The sequence below is a fragment of the Aegilops tauschii genome, chromosome 6, assembly GCF_002575655.3.
Source record: "Aegilops tauschii subsp. strangulata cultivar AL8/78 chromosome 6, Aet v6.0, whole genome shotgun sequence".
NCBI lineage: Eukaryota > Viridiplantae > Streptophyta > Magnoliopsida > Poales > Poaceae > Aegilops > Aegilops tauschii.
In genome coordinates, this window is record NC_053040.3 from 298798070 (window position 1) to 298817784 (window position 19715).

Here is a 19715-nt window from a genome sequence, read left to right on the forward strand (position 1 = left end):
TGATATGTGGGTGGACCGGTGCTTGGGTGCTGCCCTTCCTTGGACAAGCCTCCTTGGTGCTTGGGTGCTGCCCTTCCTTGGACAAGCCTCCCACTTACGATTAACCCCTCTCGCAAGCATCCGCAACTACGAAGAATTAAGATAAATCTAACCATAGCATGAAACATATGGATCCAAATCAGCCCCTTACGAAGCAACGCATAAATTAGGGTTTAAGCTTCTGTCACTCTAGCAACCCATAATCTATTTATTACCTCCCAATGCCTTACCCTAGGCCCAAATCATGGTGAAGTGTCATGTAGTCGATGTTCACATAACACCACTAGAGGAAGACAACATACATCTCATCAAAATATCGAACGAATACCAAATTCACATGATTACTTATAACAAGACTTCTCCCATGTCCTCGGGAACAAACGTAACTACTCACAAAGCATATTCATGTTCATAATCAGAGGAGTATTAATTATCATTAAGGATTTGAACATATGATCTTCCACCGAATAAACCAACTAGCATCAACTACAAGGAGTAATCAACACTACTAGCAACCCACAGGTACCAATCTGAGGTTTTGAGACAAAGATCGGATACAAGAGATGAACAAGGGTTTGAGAGGAGATGGTGCTGGTGAAGATATTGATGGAGATTGACCCCCTCTCGATGAGAGGATTGTTGGTGATGACGATGGCGACGATTTCCCCCTCCGGGAGGGAAGTTTCCCCGGCAGAACAGCTCCGCCGGAGCCCTAGATTGGTTCTGCCCAAGTTCCGCCTCGAGACGGCGGTGCTTCGTCCCGAAAGCTTCCTCTTGATTTTTTTTCCAGGTAAAAACCCTTCATATAGCAAAATATGGGCACCAGGGGCCTGCCAGGTGGGCGGCAAGGTAGGGGCGCGCCTAGGGGGGTAGGGCGCCCCCCCACCCTTGTGGTTGCCTAGTGGGTCCCCCCAGGTGCTTTCTTCGCCCAATGTTTTTTATATATTCCAAAATAATTCTCCGTGAAGTTTCAGGACTTTTGGAGTTGTGCAGAATAGGTCTCTCAGATTTGCTCCTTTCCAGTCCAGAATTCCAGCTGCCGGCATTCTCCCTCTTTGTGTAAACCTTGTAAAATAAGAGAGAAAATGCATAAGTATTGTGATATATTGTGTAATAACAGCCCATAATGCAATAAATATCAATATAAAACCATGATGCAAAATGGACGTATCAACTCCCCCAAGCTTAGACCTCGCTTGTCCTCAAGCGAAAGCCGAAATCCAAAAATATGTACACATGTTTAGAGATAGAGGTGTCGATAAAATAAAATACGGACATGAGGGCATCATGATCATCTTTAGAACAGCAACATATATTGTCATATAATTTCTTATGCCAAAGTAACAATTCATTCACTGTCGGGGAACACAGACGGGGGTATATGTTTTCCCTTGACTTGTGCACGGACAACAAGCCAACAAGCTTAAAGGACAAGATTACAGCACCAAGATCAGATCAAAGCGCGAGGGATCTGTTCTTTGAAGGATCAAAGTGCAGATCAAGAAGACCAAGACTAGCCAAAGAGACAAGATACCACTACGGGAAGAACCTCCCTTGGCGGGCAGGCGAGCCTGGCAAGGTTGGGATTACCCCGAAATCAAGCCTCCAAGATCGCCCCGGCGGGCCTGTTGGGGCTCGCGGAGGCAAACCAGTCCACCACACCACCTCACAGTGACGCACGTCGTCGATCAGTGCGGTGTCAAGCTCCTAAGTGGCTGAGTGGCTACTTCCTGCCACATGGTAGCCACTTCCTACAGAAAATACCTCCAAACGACACCCGTCCTGAGACGTGTCAAGCAAGCAGGCACGAAGCTGGCGAAACAGGCCAGCAAGGCCTGCCGGGCACGCTGTGATGTGACATTGAGCGGCACATTTAATGCACTCTGTCAGCCTGCAGAGTTAGGTACGATAGCACTGTTGGGGAACGTAACATTTCAAAAAAATTACCTACGATCACGCAAGATCTATCTATGAGATGCATAGCAACGAGCGGGGAGAGTGTGTCCACATACCCTCGTAGACTGAAAGCGGAAGCGTTTAGTAACGCGGTTGATGTAGTCGAACGTCTTCGCGATCCAACCGATCCAAGCACCGAACGTACGGCACCTCCGCGTTCAACACACGTTCAGCTCGATGACGTCCCTCGATCTCTTGATCCAGTTGAGGACGAAGGAGAGTTCTGTCAGCACGACGGTGTGGCGACGGTGATGATGAAGTTACCGGCGTAGGGCTTCGCCTAAGCACTACGACGATATGACCGAGGTGTGTAACTGTGGAGGGGGGCACCGCACACGGCTAAGAGAAGGCTTGGTGTGTCTTTGGGGTGCCCCCTCCCACATATATAAAGGGGGGAGGAGAGGTGGCCGACCCAAGGGGGGGCACGCCATGGGGGGGAGTCCTACTTGGACTCCCGGTCCAAGTAGGATTCGCCCCCCTTTCCTATTCCCACTAGGAGAAGGCGGAAGGAGGAGGAGGAGAGAAGGAAAGGGCCCCCAACCCTAGTCCAATTCGGTTTGGGCTTGGGGGGCGCGCGCCTCCACCTGGCCGCTGCCTCCTCTCTCCACTAGGGCCCATGAAGGCCCATTAACTCCCCGGGAGGTTCCGGTAACCTCCCGGTACTCCGGAAAATGTCCGAACCTTTCCGAAACCATTCCGGTGTCCAAACACAACCTTACAATATTATCAATCTTTATGTCTCGACCATTTCGAGACTCCTCATCATGTCCGTGATCTCATCCGGGACTCCGAACAAACTTTGGTACATCAAATCACATAACTCATAATATAAATCGTCATCGAACGTTAAGCGTGCGGATCCTACGGGTTCGAGAACTATGTAGACATGACCGAGACACATCTCCGGTCAATAACCAATAGCGGAACCTGGATGCTCATATTGGCTCCTACATATTCTACGAAGATCTTTATCGGTCAAACCGCATAACAACATACGTCATTCCCTTTATCATCGGTATGTTACTTGCCCAAGATTCGATCGTCGGTATCATCATACCTAGTTCAATCTCGTTACTGGCAAGTCTCTTTACTCATTCCGTAATGCATCATCCTTCAACTAACTCATTAGTCACATTGCTTGCAAGGCTTATAGTGATGTGCATTACCGAGAGGGCCCAGAGATACCCCTCCGATACTTGGAGCGACAAATCCTAATCTCGATCTATGCCAACCCAAAAAACACCTTCGGAGACACCTGTAGAGCATCTTTATAATCACCCAGTTACATTGTGACGTTTGATAGCACACAAGGTGTTCCTCCGGTATTCGGGAGTTGCATAATCTCATAGTCAGAGGAATATGTATAAGTCATGAAGAAAGCAATAACAATAAAACTTAACGATCATTATGCTAAGCTAACGGATGGGTCTTGTCCATCACATCATTCTCTAATGATGTGATCCCGTTCATCAAATGACAACACATTCTATGGTTAGGAAATTTAACCATCTTTGATTAACGAGCTAGTCAAGTAGAGGCATACTAAGGACACTCTGTTTGTCTATGTATTCACACATGTACTAAGTTTTCGGTTAATACAATTCTAGCATGAATAATAAACATTTATCATGATATAAGGAAATATAAATAACAACTTTATTATTGCCTCTAGGGCATATTTCCTTCAGTCTCCCACCTGCACTAGAGTCAATAATCTAGTTCACATTGCCATGTGATTTAACACCAATTGTTCACATCTTTATGCGATTAATACCCATAGTTCACATCGTCATGTTACCAACACTTAAATGGTTTACTAGAGTCAATAATCTAGTTCACATCGCTATGTGATTAAAACCCACGAGTAATAAGGTGTGATCATGTTTTGCTTGTGAGAGAAGTTTTTAGTCTACGGGTCTGCCACATTCAGATCCGTATGTATTTTGCAAAGTTTCTATGTCTACAATGCTCTGCACGGAGCTACTCTAGCTATTTGCTCCCACTTTCAATATGTATCTAGATCAAGACTCAGAGTCATCCAGATCGGTGTCAAAGCTTGCATCGTGTAACTCTTTGCGACGAACTCTTTATCACCTCCATAACCGAGAAATATTTCCTTAGTCCTCTAAGGATAACTTTGACCGTTGTCCAGTGATCCACTCCTGGATCACTATCATATTCCTTGCCAAACTCATGGCAAGGTACACAATAGGTCTGGTACACAGCATAGCATATTTTATAGAACCTATGGTTGAGGCATAGGGAATGACTTTTCATTCTCTTTCTATTTTCGGCCGTGGTCGGGTTTTGAGTCTTTACTCAACTTCACACTTTGCAACATAGGCAAGAACTCCTTCTTTGACTGTTCTATTTTGAACTACTTCAAAAACTTGTCTAGGTATGTACTCATTGAAAAAAACTTATCAAGCGTCTTGATCTGTATCTATGGATCTTGATGCTCAATATGTAAGCAGCTTCACCCAGGTCTTTCTTTGAAAAACTCCTTTCAAACACTCCTTTATGCTTTCCAGAAAATTCTACATCATTTCTGATCAACAATATGTCATTCACATATACTTATCAGAAAGGTTATAGTGCTCTCACTCACTTTCTTGTAAATACAGGCTTCACCAAAAGTTTGTATAAAACCATATGCTTTGATCACCATATCAAAGCGTATATTCCAACTCCGAGATGCTTGCACCAGTCCATGGATGGATCGCTAGAGCTTGCACACTTTGTTAGCACCTTTAGGATTGAGAAAACCTTCTTGTTGCGTCATATACAACTCTTCTTTAAGAAATCCATTAAGGAATGTAGTTTTGACATCCATTTGCCAGATTTCATAAAATGTGGCAATCGCTAACATGATTCGGACAGACTTAAGCATCGCTACGAGTGAGAAAATCTTATCGTAGTCAACACTTTGAACTTGTCGGAAACTTTTTGCGACAATTCGAGCTTTGTAGATAGTAACACTACTATCAGCGTCCGTCTTCCTCTTGAAGATCCATTTATTCTCAATGGCTCGCTGATCATCGGGCAAGTCAATCAAAGTCCATACTTTGTTCTCATACATGGATCCCACCTCAGATTTCATGGCCTCAAGACATTTCACGGAATCTGGCTCATCATCACTTCCTCATAGTTGTAGGTTCGTCATGGTCTAGTAACATGACTTCCAGAACAGGATTATCGTACCACTCTGGTGCGGACCGTACTCTGGTTGACCTACGAGGTTTGGTAGTAACTTGATCTGAAGTTTCATGATCATCATCATTAGCTTCCTCACTAGTTGGTGTAGGAATCACTCGAATTGATTTCTGTGATGAACTACTTTCCAATTCAAGAAAAGGTACAATTACCTCATCAAGTTCTACATTGCTCCCACTCACTTCTTTCGAGAGAAACTCCTTCTCTAGAAAGGATCCATTCTTAGCAATGAATATCTTGCCTTCGGATCTGTGATAGAAGGTGTACCCAATAGTTTCCTTTTGGGTATCCTATGAAGACGCATTTCTCCGATTTGGGTTCGAGCTTATCAGGTTGAAGCTTATTCACATAAGCATCAGCCCCAAACTTTAAGAAATGACAACTTAGGTTTCTTGCCAAACCACAGTTCATACGGTGTCATCTCAACGGATTTAGATGGTGCCCTATTTAACGTGAATGCAGCTGTCTCTAATGCATAACCCCAAAACGATAGTGGTAAATCGGTAAGAGACATCATAGATCGCACCATATCTAATAAAGTACAGTTATGACGTTCGGACACACCATTATGATGTCGTGTTCCAGGTGGCATGAGTTTGTGAAACTATTCCACATTGTTTTAAATGAAGGCCAAACTCGTAACTCAAACATTCGCCTCTGCGATCAGATCGTAGAAACTTTATTTTCTTGTTAAGATGATTCTCCACTTCACTCTGAAATTCTTTGAACTTTTCGAACGTTTCAGACTTGTGTTTCATTAAGTAGATATACTCATATCTACTCAAATCATCTATGAAGGTCAGAAAATAACGATACCTGCCGCGAGCCTCAACACTCATTGGACTGCATACATCGGTATGTATTATTTCCAATAAGTCATTTGCTCGCTCCATTGTTCCGGAGAACAGAGTTTTAGTCATCTTGCCCATGAGGCATGGTTCGCAAGCATCAAGTCATTCATAATCAAGTGATTCCAAAAGCCCATCAACATGGAGTTTCTTCATGCGCTTTACACCAATATGACCTAAACGACAGTGCCACAAACATGTTGCACTATCTTTATTAACTTTGCATCTTTTGGCATCAATATTATCAATATGTGTATCACTATGATCGAGATTCAATAAACCATTCACCTTGGGTGTATGACCACAGAAGGTTTTATTCATGTAAATAGAATAACAATTATTCTTTGACTTCAATGAATAATCGTATTGTAATAAACATGATCCAATCATATTATGCTCAACGCAAACACCAAATAACATTTATTTTAGGTTCAACACTAATCCCGAAGGTAAAGGGAATGTGCGATGGTGATCTTATCAACCTTGGAATCACTTCCAACACACATCGTTACCTCGCCCTCAACTAGTCTCTATTCATTTTGTAACTCCTGTTTCAAGTTACTAGTCATAGCAACTGAACCAGTATCAAATACCCAGGGGCTACTATTGAAAGTGCGTTAAGTCGACTAGAGGGGGGGGGGTGAATAGGCGATTTTTATGAATTCTTCACTAAGGAATTTCAGGGTGAGGAAATTCCTTAGCGAAGAACTACTTGCAGCGGAATAAGTACTCAGATGCAGACATAACATAACATAAGCATAGACATCATGATGAAATGAAAGCAAACACAGAGTACAGAAAACGTAAGCACAGGATAAACAGGATGAAGACTAACAGACTGAAGAAATTGAACTGAGGAAATTGAGAAAGTCTTCAGTCAAAGTCTTCAAACAGATATGAACAAACACACATCATAGTAACGAGGAAATGGAAGGGTTGAGGAAATAGAACCAGTAGGCTTGGTGAAGAAAGTGATTTGGTAGACCAGTTCCAACTGTTGTGATGGTTGTACGTCTGGTTGGAGCGGCTAGGTATTTAAACATGAGGACACACAGTCCTCACCGTATTCTCCTTGAGCTAAGGTCACATAGACCTCGCCCAATCACTCGTGGTAAGTCTTCAGGTGACTTCCAAACCTTCACAAACTCGGTCACTCGGCGATCCACAATTTCCTCTTGGATGCTCTAGGCCATGACACCTAACCGTCTGGAAGATGCACAGTCTTCAAAGGTAACAAGTGTCGGATCCACACAGGATCAATCTCTTCAGTGATGCTCAATCACTTTGGGTTTGTAGGTGTTTGGGTTTGGGTTTTCCTCACTTGATGATTTTCGCTCAAAGTCCTCGGAGGATAGGTTGCTCTCAATGACAGGTGTCGGTTTCTCTCGGAGCAGCCAACCAGCTAGTGGTTGTAGGGGGCGGCTATTTATAGCCTAGGGAGCATCCCGACATGATAAGACATAAATGCCCTTCAATGATATGACTGTTAGGTGGGTAGATATTTTGGGATAGCTGGCACGTAGCACAGCAACGTTCGGAAATTTGAGGTACAAATTCCTCAGGGCTATCATGTTCCTCACTTGTAGGCAATCCGCACTGGTGAATTCCTAACTCCTCAGTCAGAACAAATTCCTCAGAGACCAGAAGATCTTCGTCTCTGTCACTGAAGAAATTGGCTGAACTGCATGAGATTTCCAATGGCTTCACTCGAAAGGATTGGTAGGTGTAGGATTTTGAGATGAGCATCACTTGGAAACTTTTCCTTAGTTTTTCCTCGACCCCCTTTAACAGTACGGTGTTTCCTATGACTCAAGAAAGAGAAAATGAAACTATGAAAACAGAAGTCTTCACGCTTCATGTTCCTCGCATGAAATCCAAGTCTTCACGGTCACACCAATTTCTTCACTTTCAAAGTCTTCAGAAAGTCTTCAGAAATCCAAAGTCTTCAGTTGAAGACATTCATTTTTAGGGGTCGACTTTCTCTGTAAATATCAAACTCCTCATAGACTTATAGAACTGTGTACACTCGTAAACGCATCAGTCCCTTAACCTGTAAGTGCTCAATACACCAAAATCACTAAGGGGCACTAGATGCACTTATAATCTCCCCCCTTTGGTGATTGATGACAATATAGGTTAAGTTTCCAACGGGGATAAACATATAAAGTGTAAATACTGATATTGAGGAATTTGATTACAAGATATAGAAGAACTCCCCGTGAAGATGTGCTTAGTGAGGAATTTGCTTTTGAAGCAATGCACATTTGAAGAGTAGAATCATGGAGATGTCGGTGTCAAAACCGGCGGATCTCGAGTAGGGGGTCTCCAACTGTGCGTCTAAGGTCGATGGTTGCAGGAGACAGGGGACACGATGTTTACCCAGGTTCGGGCCCTCTCTATGGAGGTAATACCCTACTTCCTGCTTGATTGATCTTGATGAATATGAGTATTACAAGAGTAGATCTACCACGAGATCGTAATGGCTAAACCCTAGAGGCCTAGCCTGTATGACTATGGTAATGAGTATATCCTTTCCGGACTACGCCCTCCGGTTTATATAGACACTGGAGGGATCTAGGGTTACATAGAGTCGGTTACATGAGAAATAATCTTCATAGTTGATCGCCAAGCTTGCCTTCCACGCCAAGGAGAGTCCTATCCCGACACGGGTACAGTCTTCGGCCTTCATGTCTTCACGGCCCATTAGTCCGGCCCATGGATAACAGGCCGGACGCCCGAGGACTGTTGGGGATCGTAGCAGAAATTTAAAATTTTCTACGCATCACCAAGATCAATCTATGGAGTCATCTAGCAACGAGAGAGATGAGTGCATCTACATACCCTTGTAGATCGCGAGCGGAAGCGTTCAAGTGAACGGGGTTGATGGAGTCGTACTCGTCGTGATCCAACTCACCGATGACCGAGCGCCGAACGGACGGCACCTCCGCGTTCAACACACGTATGGAGCAGCGACGTCTCCTCCTTCTTGATCCAGCAAGGGGGAAGGAGAGGTTGATGGAGATCTAGCAGCACGACGGCGTGGTGGTGGAAGTAGCGGGATTCTGACAGGGCTTCGCCAAGCGCTACTGGAGGAGGGAGATGTGTCACGGGAGGGAGAGGGAGGCGCCAAGGGCTGTGGTGCGGCTGCCCTCCCTCCCCCTCCTATATATAGGCCCCCTGGGGGGGCGGCCAAGGGGGTGGCTTGCCCCCCAAGCCAAGTGGGGCGCCCCCCACCCCTAGGGTTTCCAACCCTAGGCGCGGGGGAGGCCCAAGGGGGGCGCACCAGCCCACCAAGGGCTGGTTCCCTTCCCCACTTCAGCCCATGGGGCCCTCCGGGATAGGTGGCCCCACCCGGTGGACCCCCGGGACCCTTCTGGGGGTCCGGTACAATACCGGTGACCCCCGAAACTTTCCCGGTGGCCGAAACCTGACTTCCTATATATAATTCTTCACCTCCGGACCATTCCGGAACTCCTCGTGACGTCCGGGATCTCATCTAGGACTCCGAACAACTTTCGGGTTACCGCATACTAATATCTCTACAACCCTAGCGTCACCGAACCTTAAGTGTGCAGACCCTACGGGTTCGGGAGACATGCAGACATGACCGAGACGACTCTCCGGTCAATAACCAACAGCGGGATCTGGATACCCATGTTGGCTCCCACATGTTCCACGATGATCTTATCGGATGAACCACGATGTCGAGGATTCAATCAATCCCGTATACAATTCCCTTTGTCAATCGGTACGTTACTTGCCCGAGATTTGATCGTCGGTATCCCAATACCTTGTTCAATCTCGTTACCGGCAAGTCACTTTACTCGTACCGTAATGCATGATCCCGTGACCAAACACTTGGTCACATTGAGCTCATTATGATGATGCGTTACCGAGTGGGCCCAGAGATACCTCTCCGTCATACGGAGTGACAAATCCCAGTCTCGATTCGTGCCAACCCAACAGACACTTTCGGAGATACCCGTAGTGCACCTTTATAGTCACCCAGTTACGTTGTGACGTTTGGCACACCCAAAGCACTCCTACGGTATCCGGTAGTTGCACAATCTCATGGTCTAAGGAAATGATACTTGACATTTGGAAAAGCTCTAGCAAACGAACTACACGATCTTTTGTGCTATGCTTAGGATTGGGTCTTGTCCATCACATCATTCTCCTAATGATGTGATCCCGTTATCAATGACATCCAATGTCCATAGTCAGGAAACCATGACTATCTGTTGATCAACGAGCTAGTCAACTAGAGGCTCACTAGGGACATATTGTGGTCTATGTATTCACACATGTATTACGATTTCCGGATAACACAATTATAGCATGAACAATAGACAATTATCATGAACAAGGAAATATAATAATAACCATTTTATTATTGCCTCTAGGGAATATTTCCAACAAGGACCCCTTAGTCCAGGACTCCCTTAGTAGCCCCTGAACCTGGCTTCAATGACGAGGAGTCCGGCACGCAGATTGTCTTCGGCATTGCAAGGCGGGTTCCCTTCTTTCCAAACTCCAAGATAGTCTTCGGACGCAATGATAATATCCGGACCCGTAACATGTACCACACACAACCGCAGAGAGAATATAATAATTGCATGAATCCCATCCGCTGACAGCTTTTTACATCATGACATTACGTCAGCCTGGTCATAACTTCGGACCGTTTTGTGTTCACCGTTCCACGTTTCGAGACGCGGTTGCCATTGGCACGTCTTGTCAAAGCAGAGATCGTGTCCCTTCATTGCGGGATTCTCATCAATGCGGGCATGGGTAACCCAACCGTGCCGTTTATACAGCCCTTGGGAATAGGCGAGTTTTTAGGGCGAGTGGGGAGGTGCTTGATATTCACGGCCTTTATAAGGGGATAAGGACTCTCTTCCTTCACCCACACCCTTTCTCTCCTTCAGTCCTTCCATCCCTGAGCTCCAGCGCCCAAGCTTTAGCTTTTCCTCGTTCGAGAAAGCACTCCAAACATGTCCGGATCCAGAGCTAGAGGCAAGTGGATGGCCTCCTCCGTCAAGAAGAAGGACATCACGGAGCTCCGGGAGGCCGGATATTTAGCCAAGGAGATTGCTCACTGACTCCCGGCAAAAGGGCAAATCGTCCCTACTCCGGAGCCCTACGAGAGGGTTGTGTTTCTCACACACTTTGTCCGAGGGCTGGGATTCCCCCTCCACCGTTTGTCCACGGATTGATGTTTTACTATGGGCTGGACTTCCACGATCTGGCCCCCAATTTTATCCTCAATATCTCGGCATTTATTGTCATGTGCGAGGCCTTTCTCCGCATCCCACCTCACTTCGGCCTATGGCTGAAGACCTTCAATGTGAAACCGAAGGTGGTGAGCGGTCAACAAGCAGAGTGCGGAGGCGCCATGGTGGGCAAGATGCCCAATGTCACCTGGCCCGAAGGCTCCTTTGCGGAGACGGTGAAGGGATGGCAATCGGGGTGGTTTTACATCACTGAGCTGCGTGACACCAACTGGGTAGCAGCCCCCGAATTCCGATCCGGAGTTCCGATGCGGCTCACTTCCTGGCAAGAGAAGGGCCTGACCTGGGGATCTTCGAACGAGATAACTAGGCTCGAGACGTGCGTCCAGAACATGATAACCAAGAAGATCAAGCTTGTCAATGTGATCCAGGTTATGCTCATTCGCCGGATCCTTCCGTGCCAACGTCAGAGTTGCTATTTGTGGGAGTATGACCCAGCCAAGCACCAGACACTACTAGAGCTCTTCGGCGCGACGCACGAAGATAACTGGAAAGTGCTCTTCAAGGCTGGCGAGACGCCACCGCCCACGACCGAAGATCGCGGGCTTAGCTTAAAACGCCAGGCCAATTCGGTAAGTCTTTTAATGTTTTCAAGGTATATCCTTCACCGGCATATTTTGAGGATGGATTCGAAGCTCTCCCATCCACTTCGCCAGGCCTGGATAGAGGTGGCGGAGTGGATTAACTGTCCGGCTCCGCTTCCTGAGGAGCAAGAATTCCCACTTCTGACGAAGATGTTGTTTCCGGCGCCTTATGACATGCCGGAGAAGAAGGCCAAGAAAGCGGCCAAGGGGACCAGGAGTGGCCTTCGCCAAAAAGGAGCTTCAGACGTGATGTCCGAAGATGAGACTCACTCTTCGTCTGTCGAAGACGACAACGAAGCGGAGGAAGAAGAAGATGACTCCCCACCTGAGGCGGGGAGGAAGAAGAGGGCGGCTTCTAAGAACCTGGAGGTGAAGGCGCCCAAGAGGGGAAAAGGCTCCCCCGCGGGTAACTCCGCGTGGGGTGTCGATAGCAGCCCGGAGCGGCCTTCCCGGGCCAAGCCTCGAGCCACATCGTAAGTATCAAAAATCCTTATGCACGCCCGAACGTCCGTCCTTTCTGCCTTGCAATGTTTGAATCGTGTTATTGTAGTCCGGCTCGGGACAGCTCTCCGCTATCTTCATCAGAAGGTTCGTTGGACCCAAAGGAGAGGGCCAGCATGTCACCGCTGTCGGTGTCAAAACCGGCGGATCTCGGGTAGGGGGTCCCGAACTGTGCGTCTAAGGCGGATGGTAAAAGGAGGCGGGGGACACAATGTTTACCCAGGTTCGGGCCCTCTCGATGGAGGTAATACCCTACTTCCTGCTTGATTGATCTTGATGATATGAGTATTACAAGAGTTGATCTACCACGAGATCGTAGAGGCTAAACCCTAGAAGCTAGCCTATGGTCTGATTGTTGTTGTCCTACGGACTAAACCCTCCGGTTTATATAGACATCGGAGGGGGCTAGGGTTACACAGAGTCGGTTACAAGGGAGGAGATCTACATATCCGTATTGCCAAGCTTGCCTTCTACGCCAAGGAGAGTCCCATCCGAACACGGGACGGAGTCTTCAATCTTGTGTCTTCATAGTCCAACAGTCTGGCTAAAGTATATAGTCCGGCTGTCCGAGGACCCCCTAATCTAGGACTCCCTCAGTAGCCCCTGAACTAGGCTTCAATGACGATGAGTCCAGCGCGCAGATTGTCTTCGGCATTGCAAGGCGGGTTCCTCCTCCGAATATTCCATAGAAGATTTTGAACACAAGGATAGTGTCCGGCTCTGCAAAACAAATTCCACATACCACCGTAGAGAGAATAATATTTCCACAAATCTAATATGCTGACACATTCTGCAGCATGACATCACACCATGGCTCGGTCATTATTCGAACTGTTTTTCTCAACCAGCCACTGCACATATCGCGAGGTGGTTTACTTGGCATGTCTTGTCGAAGCAGAGATCGTGTCCCCTTATCATGGGATTCTCATCAATACGGGTGTGGGTAACCTAACCGCGCCATCAATTACGGCGCTTGGGGAATAAGCGAGTTTACCAGGCAGGTGGGGAGGCGCATAGTTCCTTCCGCCCTTATAAAGAGACAAGGATTCATCTTTTTCACCCACGCCCTCTTCCTCCTTGCTCATCCGTTCTTGCGCACTTGAGCTCCAGCACCCAAGTTCGCATTCTCTCCTCAAACCACTCCAAGCATGTCCGGAGCAGGAGGCAAGTGGATGGTCTCCTCCGTTATGGAGGAGGACATAACAAAGCTACGGGGAGCCGGATACCTGGGCGCGGATATCGCGCACCGGCTACCAGATGCGGGGCAGATCGTCCCTACTCCAGAACCCCATGAGAGGGTGGTATTTCTTACCCACTTCGTCCGTGGACTGGGATTTCCCCTCCACCCGTTTGTCCGCGGGCTCATGTTCTACTACGGGCTGGACTTTCACGATCTGGCCCCCAATTTCATCCTCAACATCTCGGCATTTATTGTCGTGTGCGAGGCCTTCCTCCGCATCAAGCCCCACTTCGGCCTGTGGCTGAAGACCTTCAACGTTAAACCGAAGGTGGTGGTCGGCCAGCAAGCGGAGTGCGGAGGCGCCATGGTGGAAAAAATGCCCAACGTCACCTGGCTCGAAGGCTCCTATGTGGAGACCGTAAAGGGGTGGCAATCGGGGTGGTTCTACATCACCGAGCCGCGCGACACCAACTGGGTGGCGGCCCCCGAATTTCGACCCGGAATCCCCATGCGGCTCACCTCCTGGAAAGAGAAGGGCCTATCCTGGCGTTCCTCGGTAGAGCTGACCGGACTCCAGACCTGCGTCAAAAACATGATGAGCAAGAAAATCAAGCTTGTCAACGTGGTCCAAGTCATGCTCTTCCGTCGGATCCTCCCGTGTCAAAGACGGGCATTCAATTTGTGGGAGTTCGACCCGGCCGAGCACCAGACGCTGCGAGAGCTCTTCGACACGACGCACAAGGACGTCTGGAAGGTGCTGTTCAAGGGCGCCGAGGTACCTCCTCCCCTTATCGAGGACCACGAACTCAGCGCAAAGCGTCCTGCCAATCCGGTAAGTCTTTTATATCTCATAAGATGTTCTTTTCCCCAGTATAACCACGCGCGGGATCTAAGCCTCCACGCCATTTAATAGGACTGGGTAGCGACAGCGGAGCAGATCGATTGTCCAGCCCCCCTGCCCGAAGATCCAGCGGATGCTCTCCTAACGGAGATGCTGGTTCGCACGAGGGGCAAGACTCCTCTGAGCCTAACGCCGGGGGCAGCAAGTCTAGCCCCAAGCCGAATATGGCGCCGGAACCTCCAGTGGTTCCGGATTCTGTCAGGAAACCCCTCGCTAAGAGGGGCAAGCCATCTGTTCCGATGGCCTCTGTCCATCCAGAGGCATCGGACAATTTGCTGGAAGTGCTTCGCGGCGCTTCCATTGACGAAGAGCACCACACTATCATGAGTGCGGTAGGCAAGAAGGTTCAGTCCGCTAAGAGCGGACTGACTGAAGCCTGTGCCAGCCTCCTAACCGGCTTTGAGGTAAGTAATCAAATTGTAAGAAAATGTTACAACATACAATAGCCCCTGATGCTCTGTTTGGCGTTCGCGAAGAAAGGCCGAATAGAGGATCAAATAATAATCGCAGGAATCTAATCAGAATGTGTCTATGTGAATAAGCAGGCTTCACTGCTGGCCGCCGCCGCTCGTACTGCGGAGGTCGCCGCACTAAAGCGGGACCTTGAACGGTCCAAGGAAGAGCTCGGCCTTACCAAGAGGCAGCTCGAAGAGAACAAAGGTAAGTGACACCCCGTCTGAATATTGATAAATAAAAATTTGGTTTTGGAATAATAGGATCGTCATGAATTTTGCTAGGGGCCACGACCGAAGTGGCGGCCCTGCAGAAGGCGCTATCCGAGGCCGAAGACAAAGCGGCCAAGGAGCGCATCGAGCGAGAGAAACAAGAGGCCCGAGTAGGCGAGGTGCAGCAAGAGCTCCAGGCTCTCGTCAAGAAACACGAGTCCTTGGAGCTTGACTCTAAGACGCAAGGGTCCGAGCTTGCGGAGGCCCTCGAAAGCGCACAACATGCCAAGGCTGAAGCCCAAAAGGACCTCCAGGAAATTGAGGCGGCTAAGAAGATAGCGGCGGGTAAGGCATTCATTATGCAAAGCAAGCATGTGAAGGAAACTTTCTTTTTACTTACCCAAGTTCGGAGCTCTCCAGGAGTGTTCGCAGATCTACCCCGCAGTGTATCGGATGCCGCGGAATTCTACTGGGCCGAGGAGGGGAGCTCGACGGAGAAGTTGTTCTGGTCTCAGTATACTGGGACCGAACACCCAATGCCCTTGAGAGACCAGTTGAAGCAACTGGTCGAGCTTCACAAGGCGGCCGAACAGGCCATGAAGGGTCTTATAGTCCGGATGTGGCCTGGCGAGCCCCTGCCTGGTAGCTACTTCGGTCTGGTGAGGTGGCTTGTGAATGCCTGCCCACGGTTTGAAGTCATAAAGCGGTCCGTCTGCATTGAGGGTGCGCGCAGGGCTTTTGCCCGGGTGAAGGTGCACTGGGCGAAGCTGGACGCTGAAAAGCTGGTGAAGGAGGGGCCGCCGGAGGGCAAGGAGCATTCCACCCTGAAAAGTATTATGACAGTGTCCTGAAGGGTGCTCGCCTTGTGGCGGAGGAATGTGCTAAGGATGTAATATTTGAATGAATGTACTCATGTGATCCTGTAATATGAAACAAGTTCATTTGCGCTATGCAACGCTTGTTAATTTAAAATATTACCTTCTGTGCGGCCGTTTATAAAATCTGAGAGTTGGCCAGTCGTCGGCTTCTGCCCCCATGTAACTAGTACTGAGGTGTTTGGGATAAACCTGAGCACTCTTTATCCCAATTTTGGGTCCTTCGAAGGAGGTGTTTAGCACAACGAACCAGGCAATCGGACTATAAAGCTTTATCACTCTCACTTAGCCATAGAAGTCTACAATTTTAAATTTTGGCGAAGCCCCTAGTATTCGGAAGGCCGAATTTGGGGCGCTATATACGCCTAAGTCGGGCAAGATCGACTCCTCGCCCGAAGCGGAAAAAGTCTTTAAGGACTTGAGACCTCTCGAACAGCGACCAGCTCTCGCCTTATCATGACAGTCAGTTTTCGGCTTTCTCTACTGAGGTGCTCGTCCGGAAGAACCGGGACATAATCGCAGTAGTTCTCCCAGTGCTACCTTAGCCGATATTGCGGAATGTAAGGTACCAAAACATGGGAGCCGGGCAAACCCAACTATTGGCCCAAGACATGATTCGGAGCTGATGCATATAATGCTATAAGTTCGGGGTGCCGCACTGTCGAAAGTGGTCGGACTTCTCACGCTGTATTATGGGGTATACTGAAGCCCCTGGCGCACTAGTCGTACCAGAATGTACGGGTGCAATTTGTCGTAAATAAGCAGACAAGGGAAAAAAAGAAGGGGAATGCAATAATAGACTAACGCTATGCATTGTTATTAAATAATACGTCAAAGCGTATGGATACAAGTAGTGCAATAAGCAAAAAACAGGACTATTTGACATGTCCTATCCAAGGGCAAGTTGCGTATGGTATGCAAAACATGTATTTCGATCGTTATCAGAGACCACCTGGGGATTCCCTTGTACGTCAGAGCGTCTTGCTTCCTTGGTATTTCCTTACCGCGATGGGTCCAACAATTAGACTATCGGAAAGGGCTACCAGAGAGTAAGGTCCTGAAAGAGAGAAAATGATAAAGGTATATGGCCCCTGTGGCGGTTGAGCCGCATTGTGGGACGTGCCGTAGCGGTACCTCTACCTGTGCCCATGGTATCTTGAGTGCGTAGTTATGTACGCGCGACGCAAATTTCGCCACTTGACTGGGACTAGGACGGAGGCCGAATTGCTAGGCAAGCTCAAAACGTGCCTGGCGATCCTCCTGCGGGGTACTCCGGACTCGCTTGAAAGTGTCCGGGGTCTTTTTCGCCGAATTGGTGGTTTGCCTAATAAGGTTGCTTTGCGCTTCTGCTGCGAGGGCTGCAGTGTGCTCCTCCGTGCGGAGCGAGCGCTCTGTGTTTCCATTAACTGTTATAACCCCGCGTGGTCCTGGCATTTTGAGTTTGAGGTATGCATAATGCGGTACCGCATTGAATCTGGCAAATGCGGTTCGTCCGAGCAGTGCGTGACAGCCGCTGTGAAAGGGGATGATGTCGAAGATTAACTCCTCGCTTCGAAAGTTGTCCGGAGATCCGAATACCACTTCCAGTGTGATTGAGCCCGTGCAACAGGCCTCTACACCTGGGATTACACCTTTAAAGGTGGTTTTGGTGGGTTTGATCCTCGAGGGGTCTATGCCCATTTTGCACACTGTATCCTGATAGAGCAGGTTCAGGCTGTTGCCACCGTCCATAAGGACGTGAGTGAGGTGAAATCCGTCAATGATGGGGTCAACGACCAATGCGGTAGATCCGCCATGACGGATACTAGTGGGGTGGTCCCTGCGATCGAAGGTGATCGGACAAGAGGACCATGGGTTGAACTTTGGGGCGACTGGCTCCATCGCATAGACGTCCCTTAGCGCACGCTTTCCATTCCCTCTTGGGAATATGGGTTGCGTATATCATGTTCACCATTTTCACTTGTGGAGGGAACCTCTTCTGTCCTCCTATGTTCGGCGGCCGAGGCTCATCCTCGTCGTCACTATGCAGCCCCTTGTCCTTGTTTTTGGCATTCAACTTGCCGGCCTGCTTGAATACCCAGCATTCTTTGTTGGTGTGATTGGCCGGCTTATCGGGGGTGCCGTGAATTTGACACGAGCGATCGAGTATGCGGTCCAAACTGGACGGGCCCGGATTGCTTCTTTTGAACAACTTTTTCCGCTGACCGGATTTAGGGCCACTGAATCCGGCATTGACTGCCGTGTCTTCGGCGTTGTCGCCGTTGTTGCGGCGCTTGTGTCTGTTGCGACGTGGTCTGCCGTTAGTATCTTTGGCGTCTGAATTGCCAGGATTTCTTGATGTGCTGTTGCTGCGAGCCAGCTAGCTGTCCTCACCCGTGCAAAAGCGGGTCATGAGTGTCGTGAGGGCTGCCATGGACTTCGACTTCTCTTGGCCGAGGCGTCGGGCGAGCCACTCATCCCGGATGTTATGTTTAAATGCCGCTAAGGCCTCGACATCCGGACAGTCGACAATTTGGTTCTTTTTAGTTAGGAACCGAGTCTAGAATTTCCTGGCCGATTCCCCTGGCTGTTGGGTTATGTGGCTCAAGTCATCAGCATTTGGTGGTCGCACATAAGTGCCCTGGAAGTTGTCAAGGAATGCATCTTCCAAATTCTCCCAACTGCCAATGGAGTTTGTTGGCAGGCTATTCAGCCAATGCCGAGCTGGTCCTTTGAGTTTTAGTGGGAGGTACTTGATGGCATGTAGATCATCACCGCGGGCCATGTGGATGTGGAGGAGGAAATCCTCGATCCATACCGCGGGGTCTGTTGTGCCATCGTATGACTCAATGTTCATGGGTTTGAATCCTTCTGGGAATTCATGATCCATTACTTCATCGGTGAAGCATAGGGGGTGTGCGGCGCCTCTGTGTTGGGCTATGTCACAACGCAGTTCATACGAGTCTTGTCTGCTGTATTCGGCCCGGCCGGATTTGCTTTTAGTGCCGGCGTGACGATCATCATCACGCGTTGGGGCGCGACCCCGTGATCCGTAGATCGATCTTGTATGTCCTGCTTTGTTTTCCAATACGTCTCGCAGGTCCCGCGTGTTGCCCCGGGCCTTGGTATTTTTGTTTGAATGGCGGCGGGGTGCAGGCTGGACTTCGGGCTGATATGCCCCTCTGTCTCGGCCACGAGGTGGCCGATCAGCCGCATCATACACTGGTGATGTAGGTTTTAATGCTTCCTCCTCGAGTTGGGGTAGGAACCTGCACTTTGGGTAACTCTTGGTTGGGCGCTTGAGTTCGTATTCCTTGGCCGCCAGGACTTCAGTCCATCTATCCACTAGCAGATCTTGATCAGCTCGAAGCTGTAGTTACTTTTTCTTCAGGCTGTTTGCTGTGGCTATAAGCCGGCGCTTGAAGCGCTCCTGCTCGACGGGATCCTCAGGCACGATAAATTCTTCGTTGCCGAGGCTCACCTCGTCTTCGGAGAGAGGCATGTAATTGTCATCCTCTGATTCTTCGTCTGCTGCCTGTTCCGGAGGACTAGCTTGTTCATCCTCCCACTCGAGGTCTGGCTGGAGGGGATTGTCGTCGTCTTCGGCACTATCCGGAGCGTTATTGTCTCTTGTGCCGGTATCGCTGCTTTTGCTATGGCAGGACTTAGAGCGGCGCCGCTGA